This window comes from Rhea americana, unplaced genomic scaffold, assembly GCF_003343005.1.
Source record: "Rhea americana isolate MKP2758 unplaced genomic scaffold, rheAme1 scaffold_257, whole genome shotgun sequence".
Taxonomy (NCBI): Eukaryota; Metazoa; Chordata; class Aves; order Rheiformes; family Rheidae; genus Rhea; species Rhea americana.
Window position 1 is genome coordinate 361,308 of NW_028186376.1, and position 6,000 is coordinate 367,307.

Sequence of the window (6,000 nt, forward strand, 5' to 3'; positions counted from 1 at the left end):
CTGCAGAAGGATACAAACAAATCTGGAAGTCAAAGGATAATATAACAGCATTTTTAAGATGGTAAGAATGCATCARGTGCTGATCACCTCTCGGGCTCAAACTTAACAAAGCACTGAACAATTGCTTGCTGTTGAGCACTTTTTAGCTTCATTAGATTCAGTGATAAATGGCAAATGTGTTTGTCTTTGCTTTAGGGATTGATCCATAAGCTACAGAAAACAAGAGGATATTTCCATTGGTTTCAATATACCATGATCAGGCCTTAACATCTTATTGGCACTAGGGATATGATTGCAGGTCACTGTAAAATATAAAGCCATTTCAGTGGCATGCTTTTTTAAACTGGCAAAAATATTTCTTAGTCTTTCTGCTGAGTATATTAATGAAGTCTTCTCTGGATATTAACCGAGGCAGCCATGCTCATAGCCATGCTTATACTTATATTAATATTTGTGTATAAATAACAGTGTAAGTAAAAAAAAAAAAAAGATTTGGTGAGAGAAAAAGATTCCTGCCTTTAAAAAATTTCCTTTTCTGGAAATAGCACTGAGGTTTAGAACACCGAACATTTCTGACTGTTCTAACTGGTCAAAAGTAATTCTGAAGACTTAAGAGAAAATTTATCCTTCAAAAAACAAACAAAGAAGGAAGACAAGGAAAAATATATCGAAAAAATGAAATTCCAAGAATTTGAATCAGCTCTACAACTGATTCAGTGTTTCAGTTCAGTGCTTCTGAGGGTATATGAAAAACAGTGCAAAAAATGCAGAAAAAACCCATGACATCATTGTCTTAACAATTTTGTTAAGGACATTAATCTTTATAACCTATCCACTTCTATTTTTTTCTAAAGCAAAAGCATAAATGACCTGTTCCTGATAAGCCATTAAACTTTGCAAACTGGCTTTTCCAAACGCATTTTTGTTAGCACTGTTCAGTGCTAAAGGCTTTATGAAAAACAAAACCCACRGTTCTGCCTTGGAACCTAGGCATCTCCCTCTGTGAAGGGGGTTGGCTCTGACACGAATAATCAAAATTCTGTATCTAAATTAGCAGTTAAGTTCTCAGTTTTGGAGGCCCAGAATTGGGACACTTCCTGATGTTTACACCAGAGGAGTTTGGTCCTTTGTTCTTTCACGGAGCAATCCACTGATGTGGAAGAGCTGACCTGGACTGTCTGCACATTTTAGGTCTTAGACTGGCGCTCCTTTGCCAGTGATTCCACTGCAGAGTACAGCAGTCTTCTGGGCYAGGGTGTACAGTACCACTCACTTATTTCAGAAATTATGCTCTGTGGATTACAAAGAAGCCAGAAGAGGACAACGTGAACACTGTCTGCCTAGTACTGTGGATTAAATATTGCTGTTCTGTTTTCAGTTCGTAATCTATCCCTAAGCACTTGTCCTATAAAGGCTCGTTTTGGCTTCTCATTCTTTTTAAAATCTCTTCTGTTTCTGGATTGGAATTTAATTCTCTCCTTAAGTTCATCTGTTTGAAATATTATTTGATGCTATTAATGAGAAGTTGTCTTTTAAGCTGCTTTAAGGGCAAAGAATAACCATCTTAGCTCTCACGGTGAATACGTGGCAAACATGATGCTACTTAATCTAGGTTCATCAAACTGAATGTAGCTGTACAGAACATTTCCCTCCTTGAGTTAGGTTATGATATCTTATTTCATCAGTACAGATGATGATGACAGGTACTATTGATGGTACTGCAATTTGGCTGAGAGACATTGGTTTGGAACATGCACTCTGTGCCATTCAGTTTAACTGGGCTGAGACTGTTCCAACGTCATTTTTCTTTTATTGCATCTTCCTGTGATTAGCTCAGATCACATTGCCTTGGTTGACTGGAAGAGGGAAATTTAATCCAGTGCTTTTATCCCTTAAGCAAGGGCTTTTACAATTAGAACTTTTTCTTCCTCTATTTTACACAGTCCAGCTGTGCGACCAATTTCCCTTTCTCTGCCAGAATTCCTAGATTGTCTGCCCACACCAGATTCTCAACTGGTACAAGCTCCTTGGCTCCACTGGTTTCTGTAGATCTGTTTGATTCATTGCTTTGCTTGCACTTTACTGCTTCTTCAGCTACTGAACTGTATTTCCTTTCCTTTCTCTATTCTTTTCCAAGGCAATTTTGCACATGCAGCCTCTGCACAATCAAGAAGAAACCCTGCCCCTATACAGGGATAGATTTTGGGTAGCCCCATCCAAAAGATATAGCAAACATTCAGCTGCTGAGCACCCAGGAGACTGTAGAGACTGAGTAGCATACCAGGTAACACATGTGGTTTTCATCAGCTCAAATTGCTAAGGCTCTTGAGTTAGTATGAAGACTCAGAGACTGCAAGATGCTGAGTGGTCTCCTCTGCCACAGAAGCTCAGCACCTGAAACCACTGAACCTGCAGCTTGTCCTTGCTTTTCCATGTTAGTGAACCACTGCAAAGACACAAGTTCTGCTCAAGATCAAAGTTCTGCAGGCTGCCTACCAGTTGGGTGTGAGGTGTTCTGGCTAGGCTAATCAAGAGATGCTGATGCATTACTTGCATACACTACATATGGTGGAAGCTAGTGTCTCTTTGGTCCTCCTGTTATTGGAGCAGCAAACATACAGGCACAGAAGTGAGGTTCTCAAACATTTGAGGGYTTACGCTCAGCTGAAGTCAATGACTGGCATTTCTGTGGGCCTTAAAGAATCAGCTTACCTGCATGGAACATACCMCAGCAGGCTTTTTTTCCCCATTAGCTGCAGGATTGAGGGCATGGAAGATGCAAGKATTTTTCCATTTGACTAACCTCCTCAAACATTACCATTCAGTAAAGTAATGCAAGACTGCTGGGCCATGAAAATACATGTCTCATTCAACTAATCTTGCTGATAAATTGATACTCAAAGTATGCAGGTGATATGACAGAGCATAGTCACTGATTTTCCAAATACATGAATTTGGCTCTACTCTGCACTGTTGTTCTACTTGCTACTTTGTAAAGTGTTTTTTCTGTTCAAATGCCTGGATATGCAGCACAGTGGGAATCATACTCTCTGCTGTTTGATGCTTTGCTCTTCTGACTAAACAGATCTAGTTTTCATGAAAAAATATAATTTGGATTAAATAGGATTCGGCTGCACAGAAATTTTACATGTTTCTCTGGTTCTCGTTTCTTCTTCAGTTGTTYCCACCTTGAAATTTGCAGTAATTTCCATTCTCTGGTTTCTCATAATGCAAAGCTCCAGACCAGGATCCCAAGAATAAAAGTTCTTGGCTGTTCCTGTCTGTGCTGATGATGCTACAGTACCAAAATTCTCAGCAGGAAGAGAGGAATATTTAGTTATCTTTGCAACAGTAAAGACCTGCATCATATCCCTGGTTTTGACATAGGAGCTTCAAGCAGTCAAGTTTCTGGGGCAATTTGATAAGGAGGATGATGTTGTACAAATTTCCCATGTTAAAAACAAAAACAACAAACAAACCATGTGGCTTTATTAACTTTTGAGCAGCCTTTGTTAACCCTGGCACCTTTTCCTGAGCTACTGGTTAGGATTCTTTCAATGAGGATCTTTTAAAGGTACAATCTCAACTCTCCAGTAAAAATCAACTCTCTTCTTGTGGTGGGTGTAGGTCAGGTAAGGTTGTTCACAAACTTATGGGGAAAGTAAAATTGTAAAAAAGGAACATGAAGGTACAGGGGATTTTTTTTTCCTTTTGTTTTGCTTTGATTCTGTTACTTTTCCTGGGACTGATCCAAAGCCCTTTGAAAGTCARATGAAAAGGCTTAGATATTATTAGGGGGGGAATGCCTGATGCCATGTTTGAAGACAGGCATCTTTCCACTGGTATCAGTGGATTTTGAATCAGACCCTTAATGTGTTTTCTAATTAATAGTGTTTCAGAGTGACACCTTGACACCTTTCTTCCTTGKAGAAACAGACCTGTTTGTCACTTACACATATTTACCTGTGTTCAACATACAGGTTTGGTTTTCTATTTTCAAAAACAATATGCTGCTAGACACATTTCCTGGAGGGAAATGGACACCTACCTACACACAAAGCTATACAGTTAATTTATACCTTGTTGAATTTATAATCTTGTCTATGCTGCTATGGACACTTTGTATGGGCTGCAGCTCAAATCCTAAAATAGTCAAGAATTTTTCCTTTCCCATATAGTATTCTATTTACTTTAATTAAAAAAAAAGCGTATAAATGCAATAATGCAGGTAGACTAGAAATACTAGATTGAAAATTAAAGTAGTTTAGCTTGTCCCATTGTGACTAACAGTGTTGTATGACACCCAACGCTGTACCCTAACATTTTCCAGGCTTTCTACGTAGCTGAATCTAGTATTAGCTTTGAAAACCCATTGTATGAATGGTGGGTGGATGGGTTGGAAACRTGTGCTCTCTACACACTGTATGTTACTCACATCAGAAGCTGTATGGCCACTCCATATGCTGTGAAACTGTAAATGAATCCCAATACACCTGTAACTCTTACCAGGATTGTGAGAAATAAACTATATATAGATATATATATATATACACACATAGATATATTGTATAATTCCTCAAGTGAGCATCTTTGTGTATTTGGATGTGTAAGTGAAAATGGCTATTCTTCCTCTCACTTTTTAGTCATGAAAATGTTTCCTGCAGGCTGAATATTATGTTAGTATTAGAGATCCCAGTAAGAACTGTAGCGAAAAGCAGTCCCTGCCCCAAATAAATTCCAAYCTACTGAAGTAAAGCAGACCGAGGATGATGATGATTATTCCCACAGAGGAACTAAAGTGTAGAGCAATTAAATGACTCATCCAGAGTCACACAGGAAACTCTTTTCAATTCCCATGACCGCTCATTTTACAGGCAAATCTCCAGGCTTTGCTGTATGGTTGTTTGTTGTATAAAATGTTGACCCCTCACCCATCAAATTAGGGTGCTTTCTGATTTATTTGCTTTCATTTTTAACTGGCCCAGGAATGTCCATCCTCACAAGGAGCAAGAAGTCCCTTGAGTATCTGACTGATCACTCTAGGATTCTCTGCTCATCAGTAAGAGCCAGAGGATTCCTTTCTGGTCAGCCAGAAGGGAGGAGGGTTTCAGCAGCACATATCACAGTAAACAAGTTGCTGTTACAATGTACCAGCTGTGAATGGGGTCTCTGCAAAGCCTGCAGGCTTCTGGAAATTAATTTCCTAGGAATTGGGAAGACAAATATTGGAAATTCCTTGGAGAGTCAGGAAAAAGGGGAAACTTTCAGTTGCAAAGGCCTTAAATATGTGAGATTTTTGCTGCACTCAGCTGAGGACTCAAGTTTTAGATTGTCTTAATATTCATGGAAGCAGAGAAGTAGATTCTTCTTGTCTGAGTCTGATTCCTGAATCTGAGAAGCTGGTATAGGTGGATGACTGGTCCTCTTCACTGCCTCCAGTTAGGATCCATGAAACTGTGCATATATGTGACTGATGAGCAGTAGATGAGCCATGCAGGAGGAGATGGAAATCTCTCTTGCCTTACGTGGGTGAGGAGAGAATACTGTCTCAAATGAACTGAGACCCTTCTTCAGTCATGAGGCTGGGACAAACTCACCCCTTTCCAATGACAGATTGACCTGTCTCCTCTCAACAGAAGATGATATGCAGAGGTGACTGGAAAGGCAGCAGGGACGGTGCAGCAAGAAGTGATGCTCTGATCTGGAAGGCTTCTCCACAGTTTGAAATTAGTGGAGGTACCTGCCCAAAACATCCTCTTCAGTCTGGGATGAAACAGTTCTGCTTGCTCTCCAGAKAGCAGGAAGAATGGCCTGGGGAATCTTCCCATTGTTTCTTCTTTAAACAAAAACGCTTTCTCACTGCCAAGGAAGGCAGCAACAGTATTGGCAAATATACAACGAGTGAAAAAAAAATATTGAAAAAGCTCTTTCTTGGTCCCAAATGTCCCTATAATTAGGTACAATCYTGTAATAGCTTATTTGCCAATATGAAAAGCATGT